Raw genomic sequence first — 26711 nt, forward strand, 5'->3', positions numbered from 1 at the left:
TTAAAAAGCAAATACTAATTTACCTTTCTAATTTTCTGTGCTAATCAGCCCATTTGTATTTTCCACTTCTTCTTAGGTGAATTTTGATAATTAAAAAGTTTCTAGTCATCCTCTCCTCTCTTCACAGTTTTCCAATAAGTTGCCATAGTATTGTATGTAGAATTCATCTATAATTGTTTATCTTTTCCCGTCTTTGTGTGTCTGTTTTTTTTTATCTAATGAGTGGACAGCTTATGGAAGATCAAATCCAAGTGGCTAAAAAATATAAAATATGTTCAAACAAGCAAATTACATTCAGAGTGAAAAATCACTCTATGTCCATCATACTGACCACATTAGGAAGAGTGGAAATGCCTGGTATAATGAGTTGGTGAAATATAGGAAAAAGTGAGGGGTTTCTTCATATGCTGTCTGTGGAAAGGTAAATTATTATTATTGTTTTATAATATAATCTGCCAGCTTCTTTAAAATTTAAAATATATATCCTGTGCCCCACCAATCCCATACCTGGGAGCCAATGCCATAGAATTAAAAGTACCAGTGACTGGCATGTAAAGATGTGTAAGTTAAAAAGAAGAATCTTGAAAAGTGATTAATGCTAAATACTAGAAAGGTTTGGGCCTCCCTGATGGCTCAGATGGTAAAGAATTCACCTGCAATGCGGGAGACCTGAGTTCAATCCCTGGGTTGGAAAGATCCCCTGGAGGAGGGCATGGCAACCCACTCCAGTATTCTTGCCTGGAGAGTCCCCATGGACAGAGGAGCCTGGCGGGCTACAGTCCGTGTTGCCGCAAAGAGTCGGACACGACTGAGTGACTAAGCGTACACACAGCACAGAAAAGTTCAATAAATTATGGCCCAGCCACACTCTAGAATATTATTATGCCATTAAACAGGAAGAATTAGAGCCAAACCAGCTGATTAGGAAGAATTTCCACAAAGTATTGTTGCAAAGAACAGTGTACTGTGTATTGTAAACAATGGCAAAAAAGAAAAACAAAAACCCAGACAACTGTGTATGGATATGGTGCATTCTGACAGAGAACATGGGCCATTTGTGAGACTTGGGGGATATCAGATAGGAGAGGACAGGGAAGATATGAAAAGACTGGTAGAAAAAAAAGAGGGAAACAAAAAACTGTACTAAAAAGATACCCCCAGACATGCATGTATAATATCATCCTATAAAAGTAAAATTATATACCTAATGTGTGTTTTGGAGGGTAGCCCAAAGTCATCAAGTGCTGCGTCTAGAAATGAGTTCCTGAGTTCAGTCATCCAAGCCCATGCTCTCCCAGTGATGTTAATTTCTTTTGGACTTTCACTTCAGCCCAGCTGATCATCTGTAACCTGTGAACCAAATGTTAAATTCAACCAGAACCAGCATAATTCAAACACAATAATGGGAGAAGTAAAGAAGGATGAGAACTACAGGCAGAAACAATACTTATTTTTACACCTGGTTTTTAAGACCTCCATCCTCCACTACTATTTCAGGTTCCCCTTTTCTACGGCCACCACCTCCATGGATGGAGTCCTTTGAGGTGGCCCAGTCTATCATTCCTCAGTCACCTGAGACATTCATAGATCTGTCTGTATAGAACTGGGGTTATTTCTGTTAGTTACTACTTTAGGGTATAAGGCAATGCACAAAACATTCCCCTATGTTTCATATATTATACATACCCTTCCAGAATATATATATATATATATATATATATATATATGTACACACACACACACACACACACATGTATATGACCACTGGAAAAACCATAGCCTGGACTAGACGGACCTTTGTTGGCAAAGTAATGTCTCTGCTTTTAAATATGCTATCTAGGTTGGTAATAACCTTCCTTCCAAGGAGTAAGTGTCTTTTAATTTCATGGCTGCAATCACCATCAGCAGTGATTTTGGAGCCCAGAAAAACAAAGTCTGACACTGTTTCCACTGTTTCCCCATCTACTTCTCATGAAGTGATGGGACCAGATGCCATGATCTTAGTTTTCTGAACGTTGTGCTTTAAGCCAACTTTTTCACTCTCCTCTTTCACTTTTATCAAGAGGCTCTTTAGTTCTTCTTCACTTTCTGCCATAAGGGTAGTGTCATCTGCATATCTGAGGTTATTGATATTTCTCCCGGCAATCTTGATTCCAGCTTGTGTTTCTTCCAGCCCAGCATTTCTCATGATGTACTCTGCATATAAGTTAAATAAGCAGGGTGACAATATACAGCCTTGACGTACTCCTTTTCCTATTTGGAACCAGTCTGTTGTTCCATGTCCAGTTCTAACTGTTGCTTCCTGACCTGCATGCAGGTTTCTCAAGAGACAGGTCAGATGGTCTGATATTCCCATCTCTTTCAGAATTTTCTACAATTTATTGTGATCCACACAATCAAAGGCTTTGGCATAGTCAATAAAACAGAAATAGATGTTTTTCTGGAACTCTCTTGCTTTTTCAATGATCCAGCAGATGTTGACAATTTGATCTCTGGTTCCTCTGCCTTTTCTAAAACCAGCTTGAACATCTGGAAGTTCACGGTTCACATATTGCTGAAGCCTGGCTTGGAGAATTTTGAGCATTACTTTACTAGCGTGTGAGATGAGTGCAATTGTGTGGTAGTTTGAGCATTCTTTGGCATTGCCTTTCTTTGGGATTGGACTGAAAACTGACCTTTTCCAGTCCTGTGGCCACTGCTGAGTTTTCCAGATTTGCTGGCATATCGAGTGCAGCACTTTCACAGCATCATCTTTGAGGATTTGAAATAGCTCAACTGGAATTCCATCACCTCCACCAGCTTTGTTCGTAGTGATGGCGATCAGTCCTGGGTGTTCATTGGAAGGACTGATGTTGAAGCTGAAACTCCAATACTTTGGCCACCTCATGCGAAGAGTTGACTCATTGGAAAAGACCCTGATGCTGGGAAGGATTGGGGGCAGGAGGAGAAGGGGACGACAGAGAATGAGATGGTTGGATGGCATCACCGACTCGATGGACATGGGTTTGGATAAACTCCGGGAGTTGATGATGGACAGGGAGGCCTGGCGTGCTGTGATTCATGGGGTCGCAAAGAGTCAGACATGACTGAGTGACTGAACTGAACTGATATGCATCTATATGTTTTTCTTTTTTCTGTTGTTCACCATTTCTCTGATTGTGTAAGGAAATGGCAGTAGGGTCAGGTGGCATTCTCAGTTTCAAATTAAGAACTTTTTTGGGTCACTTGGGCTCTAAAACCTTGAAACTACTGGAGCTTAGAGGTGTGAAGTCCGGAAACAGTATTTATGAGTGGATCCTGAGGTAAAAACATGAGATGTGTCACAACCTCCTGTGTCTCCACCCATCTTCACCCTGTCATTCCTGGCTCTGCTTCAGAGGCTAGATCATCTCAAGCTTCAAGATGCTGTCTCAGCTGGTAAATGAGTTAAATGTTTACATAATTTAAAAATAATTTATTGAATTTCAGGCACAGTAAGAAAAGAGCATTACACCATATATCTTTAGGATTCTTATAAGACTTCCTGAAATAGCTATGGTTCTGGAAATAACTACACAGATGTTCTGTCTTTTTTTCTCTTTTAACTTCTCATGAGTCACAAGAGACAAAACATAGATTTTGACTTGGAAGTCAAAATCTTATACCCTATGGATATGGGCTTCCCCGGTGGTTGAGACGGTAAGTGTCTGCCTGCAATTCGGGAGACCTGGGTTCGATCACTGGGTCAGGAAGATCCTCTGGAGAAGGAAATGGCAACCCACTCCAGTACTCTTGCTTGAAAAATTCCATGGATGCAGGAGCCTGGTAGGTTACAGTCCATGGGGTCGCAAAGAGTCGGTCATGACTGAGCAACTTCACTTTCTTTCTTTTTTTCAGTATGGATATAGTTGATGTAAGAATTAAATGCCATTTAAAAATATGGTTGAGGTAATATGAGGCAGGTAAAAAAAATATGGCTTGAAAGAATCTAATTTGGGCTTCAGCTTTGACCTTAGCTTGGAAGGGCAAAAAGCTAGTTGCCTGCATCAGTGTTATTTTTGGGATTTCAGAACTTTTGCGTGATCAGTGGTGATGTGATTGTGCACATCCACATCATATAAATATATGAAACACAAGCATAAGTTTATTATAAATAACTGAATTCAGTTCCAAAGACATATAAGCATTTAGAAGTAACTTAAGAGTGAAAAGTGACCTTATTTGCTTTTATATGTTGAAATTCAGTCAACCAACTGCAATATAAACGTTGAATATTCCAAGAGTAAGATGGCTGCAAAAACTGATGGTAATAAGCTGTCAATTTTATGTACAAAAGTAAGATATTTCTATTGGTTAAATAAATAGGCAAACTTGTTTTTGTTCAATCACTAAGTCATGTCCGATTCTTTGTGACCCCATGGACTGTAGCACACAAGGCTCCTCTCTCCTCCACTGTCTCCTGGGGTTTGCTCAAATTCATGTCCATTGAGTCGGTGACACTATCTAACCATCTCATCCTCTACCATTTCCTTCTCTTTTTCCTTTCAGTCTTTCCCAGCATCAGGGTCTTTTCCAATGACTCAGCTCTTCACATCAGGTGGCTAAAGTATTGGTGCTTCAGTTTCAGCATCAGTCCTTCCAATGAATATTCAGGACTGATTTCCTTTAAGATTGGCTGGTCTGATCTCCCTGCTGTCCAAGGGACTCTCAAGAGTCTTCTCCAGCACCACAATTCAAAAGCATCAATTTTTCGGCATTCAGCCTTCTTTATGGTCCAGCTCTCACATCCGTATATGACTGCTGGAAAAACCATAGCTTTGACTAGACAGACCTTTATTGGCAAAGTCATGTCTCTGCTTTTTAATACGCTGTCTAGGTTTATAATAACTTTTCTTCCAAGGAACAAGTGTCTTTTAATTTTGTGGCTGCAGTCACCATCCGCAGTGATTTTGGAGTGCAAGAAAATAAAATCTCTCACTGTTTCCATTGTTTCTCCATCTGTTTGCCATGAAGTGATGGGACAGGATGCCATGACTTTGTTTTTTGAATGTTGAGCTTTAAGCCAGCTTTTTCACCCCCCTCTTTCATCTTCATCGAGAGGCTTTTTAGTTCCTCTTTGCTTTCTGCCATAAGGGTGGTGTCATCTGCGTATCTGAGGTTATTGATATTTTTCCTGGCAATCTTAATTCCAGCTTGTGCTTCATCCAGCCCAGCATTTTGCGTGATGTACTCTGAATATAACTTAAACAAGCAGGGTGACAATATACAGCCTTGGTGTACTTCTTTCCCAATTTGGAACCAGTCTGTTGTTCCATGTTGGTTCTAACTGTTGCTTCTTGATCTACATATAGGTTTCTCAGGAGGCAGGTAAGACGGTCTAGTATTCCCATGTCTTTAAGAATTTTCCACAGTTTGTTGTGATCCATACAGTCAACGGCTTTAGTGTAGCCAATGAAGCAGAAGTAGATGTTTTTCTGGAATTCTCTTGCTTTTTCTATGATCCAACAGATGTTGGCAATTTGATCTCTGGTTCCTCTGCCTTTCCTAAATCCAGCTTGAACATCTGGAAGTTCTCAGTTCACATACTATTTAAGCCTGACTTGGAGAATTTTGAGCATTACTTTGCTAGCATGTGAAATGAGTGCAGTTGTGCGGCATAGTCAATTGTGTTGACTATGAGGGCTACTCCATTTCTTTTAAGGGATTCTTCCCATAGTAGTGGATATAATATTGTCACCTGAATTAAATTCACCCATTCCCATCCATTTTGAGCTTCCCACGTGGCTTGGTGGGTAAAGAATCCACCTGCAGTGCAGGAGAGCAGGAGACGTGGGTTCGATCTCTGGTTCGGGTAGATTCCCCGGAGGAAAGCATGGCAACGCACTCCAGACTTCTTGCATGGAGAATCCCATGGACAGAGGAGCCTGGAGGGCTACAGTCCATGGGGTCATAGGAGTCGGACATTTCTGAAGCAACTGAGCACAGCACACATTTCCATCCATTTTAGTTCACTGATTCCTAAGATGTTGATGTTCATTCTTGCCATCTCCTGCTTGACCATGTCCAATTTACCTTGATTCACGGACCTAATGTTCCAGGTTCCTATGCAATCTTGTTCTCTACAGCATTAGACTTTAGTTTCACCCCTAGACACTTCCACAACTGAATCATTTCTGCTTTGGCCCAGCCGCTTCATTCTTTCTGGAGCTATTCGTAATTGCCCCCCGCTCTTCCTCAGTAGCATATTGGACACCCTCCGACCTGGGGGGGGCTCATCTTCCTGTCTTATCTTTTTGCCTTCTCATACTTTTCATGGGGGTCTTGAGGCAAAAATATGGAATGGGTTGCCATTTTCTCCTCCAATGGATCACGTTTAGTCAGAACTCTTCACAATAACTCCTTTGTCTTGGATGGCGCTGCACAGCATGGCTTATAGCTTCACTGAGTTATGCAAGTCCCTTTACCATGAGAAGGCTGTGATTCATTATGGGGAAACAGACAAATAGATTGGCATTAAAAACAAGAAATAAGAATTTATTTGTGTACTATAGCAAGTATATTGTGTCAATTTTAGGCTGAGAAATGTTTATAAGCATATAAATAGCATTAAAAGGTAGAATAGAAAAAAGGATAAAGATTTTGGAGAGTCAGTTATAATTTTGATATTTATAGTTGCTTGACCTGCTAGAATTATTTGTAAAATTAAACAAAATGACCTTTAAGAACTGTAATTGAGTCTTAGTTTAGTTAATTCAATTTTAGTCAGAAATCTTTAGATAAAGTTTTCTATGTAAAATTTCTTCTCATCCTATGAAGATGAATTAAAAGCAAAATGTGAAGATTTTCACCTTAAAATTTTCCAAAAGGATGTCAGAAGAATATATGAAAATGTTTATGATAAATTTTCTTTGATCCTGACATAAAAAAGAATATGAGGTATTTTTTAAAAAAGAAAGTGTTGGGGAGAGAAGGGAAACATTTTGCTTCATTAATGAAACTTTGAAATAATCTACTTCACAAGAATGTGCATTTGAATCAGTTCTATTGAGATGGATGAAACTGGAGACCATTATACAGAGTGAAGTAAGCCAGAAAGAAAAACACAAATACAGTATAGTAATGCATATATATGGAATTTGAAAGATGGTAACGATAACCCTATATGCGAGACAGAATAAGAGACACAGATGCATAGAACAGTCTTATGGACTCTGAGGGAGAAAGTGAGGGTGGGATGTTCTGGGACAATAGCACTGAAACATGTATATTATCATATGTGAAACAGAACACCATTCCAGGTTCAATGCATGAGACAAATGCTCAGGGCTGGGGCAATGGGATGACCCAGAGGGATGGTATGGGGAGGGAGGTGGGAGGGGGGTTCAGGATGGGGAACACATGTAAACCCATGGCTGATTCATGTCAATGTATGGCAAAAACCACTACAATATTGTAAAGTAATTAGTCCCCAACTAAAATAAATAAATTTATTAAAAAAAAAAAAAAGAATGTTTTACTGGGAGGTAGATTCAAAAGGGAGGGAACAGATGTATACCAATGGCTGATTCATGTTGATATATGGCAGAAGCCAGCACAACATTGTAAAGCAATTATCCTCCAGTTGAAAAATAAAGAAGTTTAAAAAGGAATGTTTTGCAAAGGCAGAATCTTTGTTTTCAAAAGACAGTTGAAAGCAGAGGCTAATATTGAAACAAAAAGCTTGTCAAAAGTATTTCTAGAGGTTCCCAAACATTTTCAGAAGTTGAAGAGTTTTGAAATTTGTCCAGGCTATGAATTCTAGATATAAAGATTCTTCTAGAAAACATGGATTACTGACAATCCTAAATGTGCTGGTTTTGTGTACAATGAACCTGCTATTTGTTTATGCAGAGACAACCAGGTTATCTTTTTTTAAAACATTTTGGAATCACACGATTCTAGTCTGCCTCTTTATTTTGTTTGTCAAGAGATTTCTGGGTCTCATGCAGATAATAACTTAGTCTGAAAGAAAGAAAAAACATGTATGGAATGGAAAATCAACAGAATGTTCTGTAATTGTCACTGACAATGGAAAACACATGGTGAGCCTGAGTGATTTGGGGATCACAAGCATGCAGTGTTTTGTTCACACCTTTCATCTCTGTTTTCAGAAAGTACCTATGACACTGCATAATGTAGCAGATTGCTGGTCATAAGCAAAAAGGTAGACAGCCACTTGTATTATTCACTGTTTAGCCAAAGATAAAATATATGACATATACGAGATAGTGAAACTGCTTTGATACACATTTCTCCAAAATGCTTAGACAAATGGAATAGCATCCTTGATGTGTTAGAGAGGCTGCTTGACCAAAAGAAAGTGAACTAATACAGCTTACAGTTAACAGTGCTATCACAGGAAAACTTGGTAACAACCGATAGTTGCTTGTGGAAAAATAACTGATATACTGGAACCCGTTGAAGAAGTCATCTTGAAAGCACAAGTATTTCTGACCAGGTACGGCTGTGAAGATCCTGCTGTCCTTCCTCTACATAGGTGTGACTGTGATGACAGCTGAGATGCAGGTGCAATCTGAGATAGTTTTTAGAAAATATTTAGTGCCATTTGGATTACTTATGGCACATTATTAGATTCAAGACTTAAGAACAACCCTTCCTCAAGTGCTTGTATGAAACAAGCATGGGAAAATATTAGCTATTTAAAATGAAAGTGAAGAAAATAATCATAATCTCTTGTCTTCACTTGGGGTTCCCAGAAGGCAGAGCCTCAGATCAAGATTTATGTGCCAGAACTTCATCAGTGCGTGTGATTGCAGGCAGCAGAGGTGAGGGATGGGGTAGAAGGCAGGGAAAGAGTAAGTGCATTGTGGCCACTACCACATGAGCTGGATGCTATGAGATGCTTCTCAAGATTGTCCATCTCGAGAGGTGGAGGCAGACACATTTCCCTGTCAGCTTCTGTTTTCCGTTGGACATCAAGTTGCCTGCACTCCCAGCCTTCATGTACACAGTGCTGAGTGTCAGTGGAGGAGTCCTGGGGTAGGTGATGAGAGGCATTGTACCAGCCCAGACCAGGCACCATCAGGCTACACCTGTGCGAAGCTGACTGGAGCCCCAGCAGAAAAGGCCATGAGGAATGGAAGTGACTCGGAAGAGGTGTCCAAATAGTCAGCTTTTAAGAACACTCTTCAGGAGGCATCCTCTTGAAGCTGTGCACTAATAGTGAGATTGCATTAGCAACCAGTGATGCTATCTTTAATTCCAGGAGTTAAAGAGGAGACAAACTGTTGCTTTAGTTGATTACCATTAGAGATAAGGAAAGGAAAGCTTAGTAAGTCCATGACAACATCACTCTGAGCACTTTCCCACACTGGCATGGTAAGCCCAAGACCTTGCTCCTCAGCCACCCTCAGCAGGAAGCCATCTATGTAAGATCTTACATGTGGCACATGGTGACCACAGGAGCTGCTGAATGTTGACAGTGCAGAGAAGTGATTATCTCTGCAACACGATGTCAGACTTCAAAGATGAGAACACTCACCTTTAACGATACAGTTGAAATTATAATTACATTTTAAAGTAAGGTTTCAGATTGTATGTAAATCCCAGCAGTTTTTTTCTTTGATAGTGACCATCCATTGTGGCCTTAGCTGTGGCCAGGTATTTTAGCTAACTTTGGGCCATTCAGCATTACCCAAAATGTGTAATTGATTAGCCTCTAATTTAATATAGTTCTGATAATCTAAATATGTTTAAGTTACTGTTTTGGACAGTGTTTTGTTAGTTGTTTGGGTTACTGTTAATAAGAAGCCAGCACACAGTCAAGTTTGAGCTTAAGTTTTCCAGTTGTCAGAGCTTTAGAGCATATGGAGTAAGGGATTCTGTTTATGGCTTAATCTTACTTTCCTATTCTTATTTTCCTTTGGCACTTATTTTCGCATGTAATGACATCAAAAATTTAAATTTATTTTTATGAAAGTTATAATAGTGCATACATAGTTAAGAAAATTAGATGCTGGCCACAGAGGACAGAAAAAAAAAAAGCAATTACAAATAGCATCTTCTGCTCCACTTCTCCCCACCTTTGCCCCGCTCCTCTCAGGCAACCATTTTCATCTCTGTTGGTCGGTTCTCCTGCTGTTTACCTACATGTTGTTAAGTAATATGCTTCAGTTGCTGCCTCACAGTCTAACACCTTTAGGCATTACTTGCTGATTTCCTGTTCTTGTACGGGAGGACTAGCTCACTCACACTTCCTTCCCCTCTCTTCTCAATATGGTTATTGTCTGGTTTCTGGTTAAATCCGCTAGTTAGTGTTCATGCCATGATAACTGCATAAATAGTATTCACTGTGGAGCCAATGTATTGTGTTCCTGCAGTTGATTGGCTTCCTCCCATCTACTTTGTTTTACATCCGCATCACCGGTTTTCCAGAATGCTTCAGTATGATCTGTCAGTTATTGCCCAACAGTAATTTTTCAGAACATCCAGACCCCACATCTTCTATGTTTTGTCTTCAGGACCAGTCTGGACTGTCTCTGAGGGTCTTTGAGTTCCCTTTGTAGCTCTCCTATGTTAAACTGTGTTTTTAGGATCCTGAGACTCCCCTCTTTCTTGTTTAGTCCTCATTTTGCTGAAGTATATCTTTTGTCTCTTCCTGAGAACAGGTAAATTGGAGGTAAATTTCAAAGTCCTTACATACCTAACAGTACCCGTATACTACCTTCATACTTGATCAAAACTGCCTCTATATAGATTTCCAGATTGAATGTAGTGTTTTCTCAGAATGGTGCAACTGCTGCCCCACTGTCTTTTATCAGTCAGTGTTGTGTCCTTGCTCGGTCCATTTCTGTTCTTTTCTGTTACCCATTTTTCCTCCTTATGGCTCCCAATATACTTATTTATTTCTTCTTATAGCTCTCAGTAAACTTATTTATAGTTCATAAGGATGTGTTGTGGAGAGTATCTCTACATAAGAGAACTATTATGAGGATTAAATGAGTTAATTTATAAAACCCTTCGACCAGGTCCTGGGAAAATAGTAAAAATTGTTATTATGGTCTATTTCCTGGTAGTTTTTCTATTCAACTTTATCTTTCAACTTTGACTTCCCTGGTAGCTCAGACGGTAAAGCATCTGCCTACAATGTGGGAGACCTGGGTTCAATCCCTGGGTCGGGAAGATCTCCTGGAGAAGGAAATGGCAACCCACTCAAATATTCTTGCCTGGAGAATTCCATGGACAGAGGAGCCTGGTAGGCTACAGTCCATGGGGTCACAAAGAGTTGGACATGACTGAGCAACTTCACTTTCTACACTTGATCTTTCAAACCTTCCATTAACTTTTCTTTAAAATTTATATTTTTAATTTCCTCTTCTCTGAATGTTCTTGCTCTCTTTCCCTTTTCTCCTTGCTTCCATAAGCCATACTTTTTATCTCTCTGAGAATTCGGAATGTATATTACATGTTTGGCGGGTTTTTTTGTTTGTTTTGTTTTAGTTTTTTTCATTTTTTTCCATGTCCCCATGTTTCCCTTGCCTCTGAGTTCCTTTTCTCCTAGATTTTCATTCCAGATACTGTCTCCCATGTAGGCTATTGTCCTCGATGTCTGGCAGTCCTTGGTATTCCATTTTTATTTTAAAGTGAGACACCAAAGCTGGTGGGGGAGTATTGAGTGGGAAGAGCTTGTCCACTGGTGGTGTTATTGTAGGTGTTTAGATAGTGAGCTCATCCTTCTGTTGAGGGACCCCTGAACGGTAGCACAACCTGTAGGTATCTTTCTCTGGGATCATTTGTTTCTACAGAGGAGAATCTTCTCATCTTCTGCTCTTCCTGGCTGGAGAGTTTTTGAAAGTTGGTGTTTTTGAAGTGGGGCTAGCAGTCTCAATATTTGGCATGAGATGGCATGCTCTAATCTCTTTGGTTTGAGTCCAGCACTCACCCCTGCCCTCCACTGTGTGCCTCTGAGTGTGGAAAACCTTGAGTTTATTTACTCTGGAGACACACGAGGGTCTCCTGTGGGGATGGGTAGGAAAATCACCTGGTTTGTGCAGGGTGAAGAAGGATGTGGGGACTCCTTTTGCAGATTTTTAACTTACTGCCCTGTTTTGAGCCTTGAGATTCAGTCCTAGCTTCCAAAGTACTTGATACCCCAGAGTCTCAAGAATGGCTGAAGTTCTAAAGGGCTCAACTGGCTGCTTTTCATTGTTCTAGTAAATTCTTCAATAGGCCTTCCCACCATTCTACAGGTCCAACTGATTCTAAATAAATGTGAGTTCATACCAGAACCAAGACCAAGAGGCCACATTGGGCATCAGCCTAAACCCTCCACCTTCTGCTGTGAAATAAGCTCTTTGCCTATGGTTAGGGTACTATGATGATGTATAATGCTTTCAGGAGGTATAAGGATAGACAGAGTTAGCAGAGGGCATGAGTAAGAGAAACAGTCCAGTTACAGAATATTTAGCCCACTGAAGACAAATCCTATCCCCCTCCATAATGCAGCTGGAAGCTGGCTGGTTTGCTCTGAGCATGGTGCCATATTGGAGTTTAGGTTGATTTTTTCCTGAAGGAAAATTGACACACAGTCATGGTAGAAACCAAGATAGCCTCAACAAGTAGAAGTCCATGTTTTTAAATACCATTGTTTACTTTGTTCATGAGCCCCATGATAAATCATCTGGATGTTACAGGAGGGCAACCAGCACACCATATTATCAGAACCTCTTTTCCATTTGTTGAACATTTGTATGAGATATGAATGTTTTTAGGTATTCCCATTGTCCCAATTCCTGACTCTGAAATAATAAATGAGTGCTGTTGTTCTAAGCCTTTGTGTTTGGGGGTAATTTATTTTACAGCCCTAGATAACCAACACAATGCAACAACTTGTCCTTCAGAAATATTTGCCAACCCCTATTCTAGATGAATATCTGCATGGTAATTACCAGGACTGTAATGATTTGCTTCAGCAGTGGAACCAAACTTAAAAGAACATATACAATTAAAGGCACTATCTTATTTAGTTGTAATATTTTATTGTTCTTCTCTAAGACCCATCAGTTTTTTATGTTGGCCAACTGGAGAATTATAAGGAGGTACTATTATAGGAATCAGTGTGTCTGCATCTTTCTTATCTGTGATGGGACACTGATTCCTGCTCTTTTCTTCGTAGGATAGTGTCCTGGTCTTGATTGGGAGAACATGAGGCCTGCAATTATTTCCACTTGGACTTCCCTCTCATAGTAAACATTCTCTACTGTCTGAAAGCCAGTGTGGGAATCCCACCTTCTGTGTATATCTCTTCTTGCACAACACTTGAGGTCTGGGGAAAAAAAATCACAAGGTAGGCTCAGGGCCCTATCCAGTCCACAGTGATACAAAATCCATCAAAACTCTATCACCTGACTCTCATGAGCACTACTCTGACCTCAGTGATTCCTTGGGTCTTTTGGAATTACTGTAATCTACAGCTGGCATCTACTAAAAAGGGTATTTCTTTTCCTCGTAGTGGTAGAGTTAGTCGCTCAGTTGTATCTGACTGTTTGTGACTGCATAGACTGTAGCCCACCAGGCTCTTCTGTCCGTGGGATTCTTCAGGCAAGAATACTGGAGTGGATTGCTATTCCCTTTTCCAGAGGATCTTCCCGACCCAGAGATCAAATCCAGGTCTCCTGCATTGCAGGTAGATTCTTTACCATTTGAGCTACAGGGAAGACCTTGTTTGACTGTTTCTTTTCTTTTCCTAGTGCCTGTTATTCCAGAAAATTGGCTGAGGGTCCACTTGAGAAAGGTGAGGGTGAAGGTTTTTACAAGGGGCAATTTTTTAAAGCTTTTTCTCAACAAAGTATAGTTTTCTTATCATTCAAGCACCCCTGGTTTTGTAAAATTACTCACTGCTGAGAATTTGGACAGAGGATACATTCTCAGCTAAAGTAATCAGGATAGATCTGATTTTTGCCAGACTTGAAATTTTCTTGAGTAAGAGTTTTCTGGGTGTCAGATCCCTCCTTGGGCCCAGATCACCATCCTTTGCCTATTGACTTCCATAATGGCCACACCTATATTGTCTCTTTGGATGGTAAAACATCCATACTTAATATACTCCCTACCTCACTGAGATCAAGAATTGTATTAATATTTTAATTATAGCCCATCCTACCACCAATGCAGATGACCTTCTCTCTCTAATCTTGTCTTAAAGACAAAAGAGAGAAGGGACTTCCCTGCTGTAGAGAGAAAGGGAGTGAGGTCGACAAGTCAGAATGCACATGATAGAGGCGATATAATGTATAGTCTTTCTCTAGGTTCTTCCAAGGGATCCCTGGCCTAGCATAACACTCACCTAGCGTGGATGAGCATTTGGTCTAAGTCTGTATTTGCCCAGTCAACAAACTCACAGAACCTCAGCCACTGAGTTTAGTGTTTCTGATGAGTGTACATGTAAGTAAATTCAGTCCAATTAAAATTCTATTCTGCTCACTTTTATTAAGTACTCTCAAAATCCAAACTCAGAGTTTTTTTTTTTTTATAAATTTATTTATTTTAGTTGGGGGCTAATTACTTTACAATATTGTAATAGTTTTTGCCATACATTGACATGAATCAGCCATGGGTTTACATGTGTTCCCCTTCCTGGACCCCCCACCCACCTCCCTCCCCATCCCATCCTTCTGGATCATCCCATTGCCCCGGCCCTGAGCCCTTGTCACATGCATCGAACATGGAATGGTGTTCTGTTTCACATATGATAATATACATGTTTCAATGCTATTCTCCCAGAACGTCCCACCCTCACCTTCTCCCTCAGAGTCCATAAAATTGTTCCATGCATCTGTGTCTCTTATTCTGTCTCGCATATAGGGTTATCGTTACCATCTTTCAAATTCCATATATATGCATTAGTATACTGTATTGTTGTTTTTCTTTCTGGCTTACTTCACTCTGTATAATGGGCTCCAGTTTCATCCATCTCAGTAGAACTGATTCAAATGTATTTTTTTTAATGGCTGAGTAATATTCCATTGTGTATATGTACCACAGCTTCCTTATCCGTTCGTCTGCTGATGGACATCTAGGTTGCTTCCATGTCCTGGCTATTGTAAACAGTGCTGCGATGAACATTGGGGTACACGCGTCTCTTTCAATTCTGGTTTCCTCGGTGTATATGCCCAGCAGTGGAATTGCTGGGTCATATGGCAGTTCTATTCCCAGTTTTTTAAGGAATCTCCACACTGTTCTCCATAGTGGCTGTACTAGTTTGCATTCCCACCAACAGTGTAAGAGGGTTCCCTTTTCTCCACACCCTCTCCAGCATTTATTGCTTGTAGACTTTTGGATAGCAGCCATTCTGACTGGTGTGAAATGATACCTCATTGTGGTTTTGATTTGCATTTCTCTAATAATGAGTGATGTTGAGCATCTTTTCATGTGTTTGTTAGCCATCTGTATGTCTTCTTTGGAGAAATGTCTGTTTAGTTCTTTGGCCCATTTTTTGATTGGGTCGTTTATTTTTCGGGAATTCAGCTGCAGAAGTTGCTTGTATATTTTTGAGATTAATTGTTTGTTGCTTCATTTGCTATTATTTTCTCCCATTCTGAAGGCTGTCTTTTCACCTTGTTTATAGTTTCCTTTGTTGTGCAAAAGCTTTTAATTTTAATTAGGTCCCATTTATTTATTTTTGCTTTTATTTCCAATATTCTGGGAGGTGGGTCATGGAGGATCCTGCTGTGATTTATGTCGGAGAGTGTTTTGCCTATGTTTTCCTCTAGGAGTTTTATAGTTTCTGGTCTTACGTTTAGATCTTTAATCCATTTTGAGTTTATTTTTGTGTACGGTGTTAGGAAGTGTTCTAGTTTCATTCTTTTACAAGTGGTTGACCAGTTTTCCCAGCACCACTTGTTAAAGAGATTGTCTTTTCTCCATTGTATATTCTTGCCGCCTTTGTCGAAGATAAGGTGTCCATATGTGCGTGGGTTTATCTCTGGGCTTTCTATTTTGTTCCATTGATCTATATTTCTATCTTTGTGCCAGTACCATACTGTCTTGATGACTGTGGCTTTGTAGTAGAGCCTGAAGTCAGGCAGGTTGATTCCTCCAGTTCCATTCTTCTTCCTCAAGATTGCTTTGGCTATTCGAGGTTTCTTATATTTCCATACAAATTGTGCGATGATTTGTTCTAGTTCTGTGAAAAATACCATTGGTAGCTTGATAGGGATTGCATTGAATCTATAGATTGCTTTGGGTAGTATACTCATTTTCACTATATTAATTCTTCCAATCCATGAACACGGTATATTTCTCCATCTGTTTGTGTCCTCTTTGATTTCTTTCATCAGTGTTTTATAGTTTTCTATATATAAGTCTTTTGTTGCTTTAGGTAGATATATTCCTAAGTATTTTATTCTTTTTGTTGCAATGGTGAATGGTATTGTTTCCTTAATTTCTCTTTCTGTTTTCTCATTCCTGGAGTATAGGAATGCAAGGGATTTCTGTGTGTTAATTTTATATCCTGCAACTTTACTATATTCATTGATCAACTCTAGTAATTTTCTAGTAGAGTCTTTAGGGTTTTCTATGTAGAGGATCATGTCATCTGCAAACAGTGAGAGTTTTACTTCTTCTTTTCCTATCTGTATTCCTTTTATTTCTTTTTCAGCTCTGATTGCTGTGGCCAAAACTTCCAAAACTATGTTGAATAGTAGTGGTGAGAGTGGGCATCCTTGCCTTGTTCCTGACTTTAGGGGAAATGCTTTCAATTTTTCACCATTGAGGATAATGTTTGCTGTGGGTTTGTCATATATAGCTTTTATTATGTTGAGATATGTTCCTTCTATTCCTGCTTTCTGGAGGGTTTTTATCATAAATGGATGCTGAATTTTGTCAAAGGCTTTTTCTGCATCTATTGAGATAACCATATGGTTTTTTTCTTTCAATTTGTTAATGTGGTGTATTACATTGATTGATTTGCGGATGTTAAAAAAACCTTGCATTCCTGGGATAAAGCCCACTTGGTCATGATGTATGATCTTTTTAATATGATGTTGGATTCTGTTTGCTAGAATTTTATTAAGGGTTTTTGCATCTATGTTCATCAGTGATATTGGCCTGTAGTTTTCCTTTTTTGTGACATCTTTGTCTGGTTTTGGAATTAGGGTGATGGTGGCCTCATAGAATGAGTTTGGAAGTTTACCATCTTCTGCAATTTTCTGGAAGAGTTTGAGTAGGATAGGTGTTAGCTCTTCTCTAAATTTTTGGTAGAATTCCGCTGTGAAGCCGTCTGGTCCTGGGCTTTTGTTTGCTGGAAGATTTCTGATTACAGTTTTGATTTCCGTGCTTGTGATGGGTCTGTTAAGATCTTCTATTTCTTCCTGGTTCAGTTTTGGAAAGTTATACTTTTCTAAGAATTTGTCCATTTCTTCCAAGTTGTCCATTTTATTGGCATATAGCTGTTGGTAGTAGTCTCTTATGATCCTTTGTATTTCTGTGGAGTCTGTTGTGATCTCTCCATTTTCATTTCTAATTTTGTTGATCTGATTCTTCTCCCATTGTTTCTTGATGAGTCTGGCTAATGGCTTGTCAATTTTGTTTATCTTCTCGAAAAACCAGCTTTTAGTTTTGTTGATTTTTGCTATGGTCTCTTTTGTTTCTTTTGCATTTATTTCTGCCCTAATTTTTAAGATTTCTTTCCTTCTACTGACCCTGGGGTTTTTCATTTCTTCCTTCTCTAGTTGCTTTAGGTGTAGAGTTAGTTGATTTATTTGATTTTTTTCTTGTTTCTTGAGGTACGCCAGTATTGCTATGAACCTTCCCCTTAGTATTGCTTTTACAGTGTCTCATAGGTTTTGGGTTGTTGTGTTTTCATTTTCATTCGTTTCTATGCATAATTTGATTTCTTTTTTGATTTCTTCTGTGATTTGTTGGTTATTCAGAAGCGTGTTGTTTAGCCTCCATATGTTGGAACTTTTAATAGTTTTTTTCCTGTAATTGAGATCTAATCTTACTGCATTGTGGTCAGAGAAGATGGCTGGGATGATTTCAATTTTTTTGAATTTACCAAGGCTAGATTTATGGCCCAGGATGTGATCTATCCTGGAGAAAGTTCCATGTGCACTTGAGAAAAAGGTAAAATTGATTGTTTTGGGGTGGAAACTCCTGTAAATATCAATTAAATCTAATTTGTCTATTGTATCATTTAAAGTTTGTGTTTCCTTGTTAATTTTCTGTTTAGTTGATCTATCCATATGCGTGAGTTCAGTATTAAAGTCTCCCACTATTATTGTGTTATTGTTAATTTCCCCTTTCATACTTGTTAGTATTTGCCTTATATATTGTGGTGCTCCTATGTTGGGTGCATATATATTTATGATTGTTACGTCTTCTTCTTGAATTGATCCTTTGATCTTTATGTAGTGTCCTTCTTTGTCCCTTTTCACATCCTTTATTTTAAAGTCTATTTTATCTGAAATGAGTATTGCGACTCCTGCTTTCTTTTGGTCTCCGTTTGCATGGAATATGTTTTTCCATTCTTTCACTTTCAGCCTGTGTGTGTCCCTAGTTTTGAGGTGGGTCTCTTGTAGACAGCATATATAGGGGTCTTGTTTTTGTATCCATTCAGCAAGCCTTTGTCTTTTGGTTGGGGCATTCAACCCATTTACATTTAAGGTAATTATTGATAAGTATGATCCCGTTGCCATTTACTTTGTTGTTTTGAGTTCGTGTTGAAACATCCTTTCTGTGTTTCCTGTTTAGAGAAGATCCTTTAGCATTTGCTGGAGAGCTGGTTTGGTGGTGCTGAATTCCCTCAGTTCTTGCTTGTCTGTAAAGCTTTTGAATTCTCCTTCATATCTGAATGAGATCCTTGCTGGGTACAGTAATCTGGGTTGTAGATTATTCTCTTTCATTACTTTAAGTATGTCCTGCCATTCCCTTCTAGCCTGAAGGGTTTCTATTGAAAGATCAGCTGTTATCCTTATGGGGATCCCCTTGTGTGTTATTTGTTGTTTTTCCCTTGCTGCTTTTAATATTTGTTCTTTGTGTTTGATCTTTGTTAATTTGATTAATATGTGTCTTGGGGTGTTTCGCCTTGGGTTTATCCTGTTTGGAACTCTCTGGGTTTCTTGGACTTCTGTGACTATTTCTTTCCTCATTTTAGGGAAATTCTCAACTATTATCTCCTCGAGTATTTTTTCATGGCCTTTCCTTTTATCTTCTTCTTCTGGGACTCCTATGATTCGAATGTTGGGGCGTTTCATATTGTCCCAGAGGTCCCTGAGGTTTTCCTCATTTCTTTTGATTCTTTTTTCTTTTTTCCTCTCTGCTTCGTTTATTTCCATCATTCTATCTTCTACCTCACTTATCCTATCTTCTGCCTCCGTTATTCTACTGTTGGTTCCCTCCAGAGTGTCTTTTATCTCCTTTATTTCATTATTCATTCTATATTGACTCCTTTTTATTTCTTCTAAGTCCTTGATAAACATTTCTTGCATCTTCTCAATCTTTGTCTCCAGGCTATTTATCTGTAACTCCATTTTGCTTTCAAGATTTTGGATCATTTTTATTATCATTATTCTAAATTCTTTTTCAGATAGATTCCCTATCTCCTCCTCTTTTGTTTGGCTTTGTCGGCATTTCTCATTTTCCTTTACTTGCTGAGTATTTCTCTGCCTTTTCATCTTGTTTAGATTGCTGTGTTAGGCGTGGCCCTTCTGTATTCTGGTAGTATGAAGTTCCTCTTTGTTGTGGAGGTTCCTCACTGCGGTTGGGGTTGGACAGGTGGCTTGTCAAGGCTTCCTGGTTGGGGGAGCTTGTGTCGGTGTTCTGGTGGGTGGAGCTGGATTTCTGCTCTCTAGAGTGCAATGGAGTGACCAGTATTAATTTTTGAGATGTCTATGGATTTGGTGTGCCTCTGGGCAGCCTGTATACTGATGCTCAGGTCTATGTTCCTGCGTTGCTGGAGAATTTGCGTGGTATGTCTTGCTCTGGAACTTATTGTCTCTTGGGTGGAGCTTGGTTTCAGTGTATTTATGGAGGCTATTGGATGGTCTCTTATTAATTAATATTTCCCCTGGCTTTCAGTCTTATTCTTGCAGTAGCCTCAAGACTTCTCCTTCCATACAGCCTCAATAATAAAACTTTTAGGTTAATGGTGAAAAGACTCTCCACAGTGAGGGATACCCAGAAAGGTTCACTGAGTTACATGGAGAGATGAGGTGGGGGGGGGGTTGAGGTGACCAGGAGGGGAAGAGGGGAATTCAAATGTGGAGAGAGCAATCTAGCCAGTAAGCACTTCCCTCTGTGCTTTCCACAGTTTGGAACCCTCAGAGTGGTTCACAGAGATACATAGAGAGGGGGGAGGAAGGTAACAGAGGTGAGCATGAGTAGAAAGGGAGGAATCAAGAGGGGAGAGAGAGATCTGGGCAGTATCCTGTTCCTGAAGTGTTCTCCGGTACCCAGAACACCCTCAGAGATTCACAGAATTGGGTTGAGAAGAGAAGGAGGAGGGTGGGAGATAGAGGTTCCCTGAGGGAGAAGAAAGAGCATCAATAGGGGGAGAGAGTGATCAGGCCAGTGATCACACTCCTGAGTAAAAGTGGGTCCTAAAGATTGGGTTCTTAAATGTACAAAATTGATATCAAATATGTAAAACAAAGATTAAAAATCTAGAGTAGAGGTTAGACTCTTATAAAACTTACAATCTAAAAAGAAAAAAAAAAGAAAAAAGGAAACAGTGTAAAAAGAAAAAAAAACAGTAAAACAGTAAAAAAAGAAACAGTAAAAAAATGTAGAACAGGAAAAAAACATTAAAAAAAAGAAAACACAAAAGGTATAAGATATATGTATGTAGTTTGCTTCAAAAATAGGGTTTTTTTTTTTTGCAAGTTAATAGTGGGTTATGAAAATGAAAGTTAAAGGTGTAATAGAGGGCTTGAAGAAAAAGGAAAGAAGAGAAAAAAAATTTTTTTTAATTAAAAAAAAATTAAAAAAAAAAAAATAATAGTAAAAAAAATATATATCCCGGACTTTCTCTGGAGCTGTTGTGAGCAGTGTGGGATCTGCTCAGTTTTAGATAGATCCTTATTCCTGCTTATACTTTTCAAGATCTATAGGTCCTTTTCAATGCAGTCGGTATTAACTACAGGGATCTTAATCTGTTGGCCTGTCCCTTCCAAAGCGCTTCCCTCTGTTTATTTGGCTTCTGTTTGGAGATCTCTTCAGTATCTAATTTCCGCCCTGCAACAAAGCGGTGGAGGTGATCTCTTTAGGTTCGCTTGTTCAATCGTGCTGTGGGGAGGAAAGAACACTGCAAATCTGGCGTGTGTGTGGTAAGCTCGCAGTGTCTCGGCCGCACTGGGTTCGTCCCCGCTCACGGCGTGTGTGCTTTCCCCGTCTACCCTGCTCAGGCTTCAGGTTACTCGGCCGGGGAGCGGGCCCTGAGCTGCGTGCACTTCCCAGGTCTAAGCCGCTCAGGTTCAGGCTCCCGGTTACTCCACAAAGGCGCAGACTCGGTTTCGCCCGCGGCTTGTGCCGTTCCCGGTCGGAGCTGCCCAGGCGGCCAGGAGTTTGGCGAGCGCGCTCTCCCCTGTTGGGGCGGTGCGGCTTATCACCTCCCTGGTCCCCACCTCGGTTTACGGGCGCGCCCGGCTCCGGTGTGCTTTGTGTCGGTTCTGGGGAGCTGGTCTCTGGCTGCGACCCTCCCGGCGGCTGTCGACCCTCCGGGATCTCAGGCAGTCTTTGCTTAGAAACTGGGAGCCTGTTTGCAGTTTGGTAGGGGGTGCCCTCTCTGGAGCCGAGTTTGCCCCTTTCCGGCTCTGGCGGGCCCCGCCTGCCCGCTGTGTCCGGCGGGGGATGGGGCGGTCCGCAGCCGGCTAGCTCTCCTCTGGTATCGCTCAGTCCTTTGTTCTGTGAGCGGGCCGGCAGTGCCTTAGAGTTGGGCTTTTCGCGGGATAGTTCTCTCTCTCTCGCTGTCCCACAGTTTAGGTTACTATCTCATGTTAGCTCCCTCAGATTGCCCTCGGGGCACTCGGGCCCGGTCCTTACCCTAGGCAATGCCGCCCGCTCCTCTCCGTTCAGCCCCCACTTGCTGGTGGCGGATGATGCGAGCATCTGGGGTTCTTTGCTGGGAGTTGCTTTAGGCACGTAATCTGTGGATTTTATTTATTTTTTCCTCCCAGTTACGTTGCCCTCCGAGATAAGAAATCCTCCCCCACACCCTCCGGTGAGAGGGTTTCCTGGTGCTTGGAAATTCCTCCTCTTTTACGACTCCCTCCCCGGGACGGGTCTCCGTCCCTAACTCTTTTGTCTCTCTTTTTATCTTTTATAATTTCTCCTACCTCTTTTGAAGATAATGCGCTGTTTTTGTGGAAGCCTGACGTCCTCAGCCAGCCTTCAGAAGTAGTTTTGTGAAGTTTGGTCAGCGTTCAGATGTTCTTTCGATAAATTTGTGGAGGAGAGAGTGGTCTCCCCGTCCTATTCCTCCGCCATCTTCCAAACTCAGAGTTTTGATAATATGTATTGAAATTTTTCTGTAATTCCTTATGGAATTGTCTTCCCTACTCTGATTCTGCATTTTATCTTCTGGGTTGTGTTGAACTCAAATTCTATTTATTAGGTGAGCAACCTTAAAGCGTGGACATGGGGTGAACTGTTAACTTTGTCATGCTAAGGAAAAGTGGCTTTCTTTGGAAAGAAAGGTGTAGATGAGAGTGTGCCAGAGGACAGTGAGGGTCAGGGCTTCCCAGGACCTCTCCATCTGTCCAGGTAGTCCCGTTCTTGGTCTGTCTCAATTACTGCCTTAACACTGATGCATGCTTTTCGGCAAATGTGTGAATTCAATTTACATTAAGACACCTGCCAATTCCGGCTCTGAATTGGTTTCCAACAGTCGTAACCTGGCGACTTCCAGTAATAAGATTCCCACCCCACCTCCCCAACATGGTCACAGAAACGCTGTTTCACTCTAACTTGAAGATGAAAACTTTGGTATTTGAGTGTTTCTTTTATGGCTCTAAGCTTCTCAGTGCCTTCAGAAGCAGCCTTTCTACCCTCTGGTTCTGGCATCCCTCATCCTTCTAGGTTGTTGAATAGCAGCACCTTCCTGCCACCTGCCCCATCCCTGGCCAAGCTCTGTCTTCAGTGGGCCCACAGTGCATGGTGACAGCCTGACTAACTGTTCACTGCTCTATTCCGTGGGCTGCCATTTTCCCTTTCTGGGATACGGATGTGAGTCTCATCTCTCTGAAAGTCTTTAATGCCTGCAGCCTGCTTTCTAGCACTCATTTTTGCATCACTTTGTCTTGATTTATAAATGACCCAACTTGAGTCAAGAATGACTGTTTGCCTGTGGTTTGGACAGTTCATGGAAGGTGAGAAGAAGGTGAGAAGGATCTCAGAGGAGGTCATGCAGCTCCACTCTAGGCCACAGCCACAGGAGCAGTCACTGCCACCCATCTCTTTGTGTCTTCATTTGTGTTTTCGATTCTGATTGGCCTAGCTTAGGTCAGGCTAGGATCTATCACTCTCGGATCAAGCAAATTAAGGAGAACCTGGGAGGAGCCTGGTGATGGTCACTGTAGGAGCCATTATGAACCAAGCAACCCCCACCCCAGTTTGAATCTGTAGCAGTGTCACTCCCCGTTGCCAGTAGGGTACATCCAGACCCTTAGCATCAGCATGTCCTTGCTTCCTCACTTGTTGGTTACTCCCATCCACATTGACTGTTAGTCTCTATTCCTTGAACATCATAACCCCTTCCTACAGCTTTCCTCAGAGGTGTAGTTTCCTGTACTTAGGGCCCAGCTTCACCCCTCCTCTTTCAAGAAGTCTTCCCTGAACACTTAACCTGCATTTGCCATATTTTTTCTTTTGTTGCCAGCTTGTTTTCATGTGCCATATATTGTCTTCTCACGAAACTCAGGGTCCCAGCAAGAGACAACACACTCAAATTGGGCAGTTTGAGAGGAATTTAATCAAGGGACCATTTACAAAGGTTAGCAGGGTGGAGGGAGAATGTAATCCCCTGAGATGAGTTAGTTTGTTACCAGCTCTAGGTCAAATCGCCAACATCTGTTGAATCATAGAAAAAGCAGGAGAATTCCAGAAAAGCATCTACCTCTGCTTCATTGACTACGCTAAAGCCTTTGACTGTGTTCAGTTCAGTTCAGTTCAGTCACTCAGTCGTGTCCGACTCCTTGCGACCCCATGAGCTGCAGCACGCCAGGCCTCCCTATCCAACACCAACTCCCAGAGCCCACCCAAACTCATGTGCATTGAGTTGGTGATGCCATCCAACCATCTCATCCTCTGTCCTCCCCTTTTCCTCCTGCCCTCAATCTTACCCAGCATCAGGGTCTTTTCAAATGAGTCAGCTCTTCACATCAGGTGGCCAAAGTATTGGAGTTTCAGCTTCAACATCAGTCCTTCCAATGAACACCCAGGACTGATCTCCTTTAGGAGGGAGGATGCAGCCCCCTGAGATGAGTAAGTTTGTTACCAGCTCTACGTCAAATTGCCAACATCTGTTGAATCATAGAAAAAGCAAGAGAATTCCAGAAAAGCATCTACTTCTGCTTCATTGACTACACTAAAGCCTTTGACTGTGTGGATCACAACAAATGGTAGAAAATTCTTAAAGAGATGGGAAGGCTGCTTGTTTCCCACGAAGCCTGTATGCAGGTCAACAAGCAACAGTTAGAACTGAACATGGAACCATGAACTGGTTCAAAATTTGGAAAGGAGTACACCAAGGCTGTATATTGTCACCCTGCTTATTTAACTTATATGCAGAGTACATCATGAGAAATGCTGGGCTGGATGAAGCACAAGCTGGAATCAAGATTGCTGGGAAAATATTAATAACCTCAGATATGCAGATGACACCACCCTTATGGTAGAAAGTGAAGAGGAACTAAAGAGTCTCTTGATGAAGATGAAAGAGAGTGAAATAGCTGGTTTAAACTCAACATTCAGAAAACTAAGATCATGGCATCCAGTCCCATCACTTCATGGCAAATAGATGGGAAAACAATGGGAACAGTGAGAGACTTTGTTTTCTTGGGCTCCAAAATCACTTCAGATGGTGACTACAGCCATTAAATTAAAAGATGCTTGCTCCTTGGAAGAAAAGCTTTGATAAACCTAGACAGCGTATTAAAAAGCAGATTCATCACTTTACTGACAAAGTTCCATCTAGTCAAAGCAATGATTTTTCCAGTAGTCATGTATGGATGTGAGAGTTGGACCATAAAGAAGGCTGAGCGCCGAAGAATTGATGCTTTTAAACTGTGGTGTTGGAGAAGACTCTTGAGAATCCCTTGGACAGCAAGGAGATCAAACCAGTCAATCCTAAAGGAAATAAATCCTGAATATTCATTGGAAGGACTGATGCTGAGGCTGAAGCTCCAGTACTTTGGCCACCTGATGCAAAGAGCCAACTCATTAGAAAAGACCCTGATACTGGGAAAGATTGAAGGCAGGAGGAGAAGAGGACGACAGAGGATGAGATGGTTGGATGGTATCATTGACTCAATGGACATGAGTTTGAGCAAGCTCCGGGAGATGGTGAAAGACAGGGAATCCTGGCATGCTGCAGTCCATGGGGTTTCAAAGAGTCGGGCACAACTGAGCTACTGAATAGCAACAACATATCAAAAGGGGCAAGGGCTGGGAGGATCTGGCAAGCTTTAGAACTAAGAAATGGACCTGCTGTGCCACCAGCCCCCAGTGCTACTGCAGGGAGGGGGTTGGGAGAATAAAGAATCTGATCTCACTCTTCTGCCTTCTTCCAGCCTCCTGAAGGTGTCCCCCATAGACCTAGTCCAGAGAGCAAGGGAGAAAACTGGTGTGGTTCATTCAAGGCAGCTTTTCAGGCACAGAGCAGGATGGAGAGTGGATCTGGATGGGGCAACAGAATATCCACACACTCCTTAATTTGTTAAATTCTCATCTTCTTGAGACAAGCTACCATGTGTTTTGTTTTGTTTTGTTTTAACCATCCCCTTTACCTCGTTGCATAAAGACTAGGACAATTATAGATGTTCAGTGAAGTGACCAGTTGAGGTTTGACCGATGAACAGCATCTTGATTGAACAACAGTAGGATGAGCAGAACATCTGTCCGTCTGTCCCTTCTCACGTATCCTGGGTCAGAGGAGTTGCTGTTCTGATTTACAGATTTCAGAATATAGATTGGGCCACACTTACTAGCAGCTGGGGCTATTGTATGTTAAAAGGTCCCACACGTGCACTAGCAAGTCTAGTCTATTTTCATCCTCCAAGAGGCTGTATGTGGAATCAGGGCAGATTCTGCCATCCTGCTACTCTCTTCTGGCCGCACATGTTTTCAGCCTACCCATTGCTTGCATGTGATCTCTGGAATTAGATCCGAATTTTTCAGAGAAGATAGTGTAATTTCTTAGAACTTGAATGATAACCAGCTTTACCAAAGCCCTACACCAGGGAACTGGGAATTAGCCCTGGTAATAACAAAGTGAAACTGTGTTCCTATCTATCCTCTGTTTCTCCCTCTTGTGGCCACTGCATTGCACAATTCCTAGGAATATAAATGGCATCTCCTAGAGTTTTGCAACTTCAGTCTGACAGGATCAGATATAGGCATTCCTGAGTTTCTTGCTGTGACATCATCAAAACCTCACCTCCCACCTAGCATATGGGTGTTTTTTTTCTGCTTCACTGTTTCCTTGAGTGACTGCCTGGGGCTAGCAGCAGCTCTGGCAT

At 41.1% G+C, this 26711-nt stretch overlaps 4 protein-coding genes across 17 annotated transcripts in view; all 4 read left to right on the forward strand.

Moving 5' to 3' along the window:
* Positions 1-26711, forward strand: part of XCR1 (X-C motif chemokine receptor 1) — a 325532-nt gene that overhangs the window by 117797 nt on the left and 181024 nt on the right. The window contains exon 1 of one of the 2 annotated variants that reach the window (XM_081526007.1): positions 19813-19946. The exons of the other annotated variant lie outside the window; for it this stretch is intronic. The gene's annotated coding sequence lies outside the window, so the exon portion shown is untranslated. Of the gene's footprint in view, positions 1-19812; positions 19947-26711 lie in introns of those variants that run through there. 2 annotated transcript variants of the gene reach the window in all.
* Positions 1-26711, forward strand: part of LOC145520162 (C-C chemokine receptor type 1) — a 243236-nt gene that overhangs the window by 117797 nt on the left and 98728 nt on the right. Inside the window, exon 1 of one of the 2 annotated variants that reach the window (XM_081525996.1) lies at positions 19813-19946. The exons of the other annotated variant lie outside the window; for it this stretch is intronic. The gene's annotated coding sequence lies outside the window, so the exon portion shown is untranslated. Of the gene's footprint in view, positions 1-19812; positions 19947-26711 lie in introns of those variants that run through there. 2 annotated transcript variants of the gene reach the window in all.
* Positions 1-26711, forward strand: part of LOC145520160 (C-C chemokine receptor type 1-like) — a 214249-nt gene that overhangs the window by 117797 nt on the left and 69741 nt on the right. For 8 of the 12 annotated variants that reach the window (XM_081525981.1, XM_081525985.1, XM_081525993.1 and 5 more), the window contains exon 1: positions 19813-19946. The exons of the other annotated variants lie outside the window; for them this stretch is intronic. The gene's annotated coding sequence lies outside the window, so the exon portion shown is untranslated. Of the gene's footprint in view, positions 1-19812; positions 19947-26711 lie in introns of those variants that run through there. 12 annotated transcript variants of the gene reach the window in all.
* FYCO1 (FYVE and coiled-coil domain autophagy adaptor 1) overlaps positions 19813-26711 on the forward strand; it is a 268566-nt gene continuing 261667 nt past the window's right edge. The window contains exon 1 of the mRNA XM_081525965.1: positions 19813-19946. The gene's annotated coding sequence lies outside the window, so the exon portion shown is untranslated. The remainder of the gene's footprint in view (positions 19947-26711) is intronic.

This window comes from Giraffa tippelskirchi, chromosome 9 (assembly GCF_054371585.1).
Source record: "Giraffa tippelskirchi isolate mGirTip1 chromosome 9, T2T-mGirTip1v1.2.pri, whole genome shotgun sequence".
NCBI lineage: Eukaryota > Metazoa > Chordata > Mammalia > Artiodactyla > Giraffidae > Giraffa > Giraffa tippelskirchi.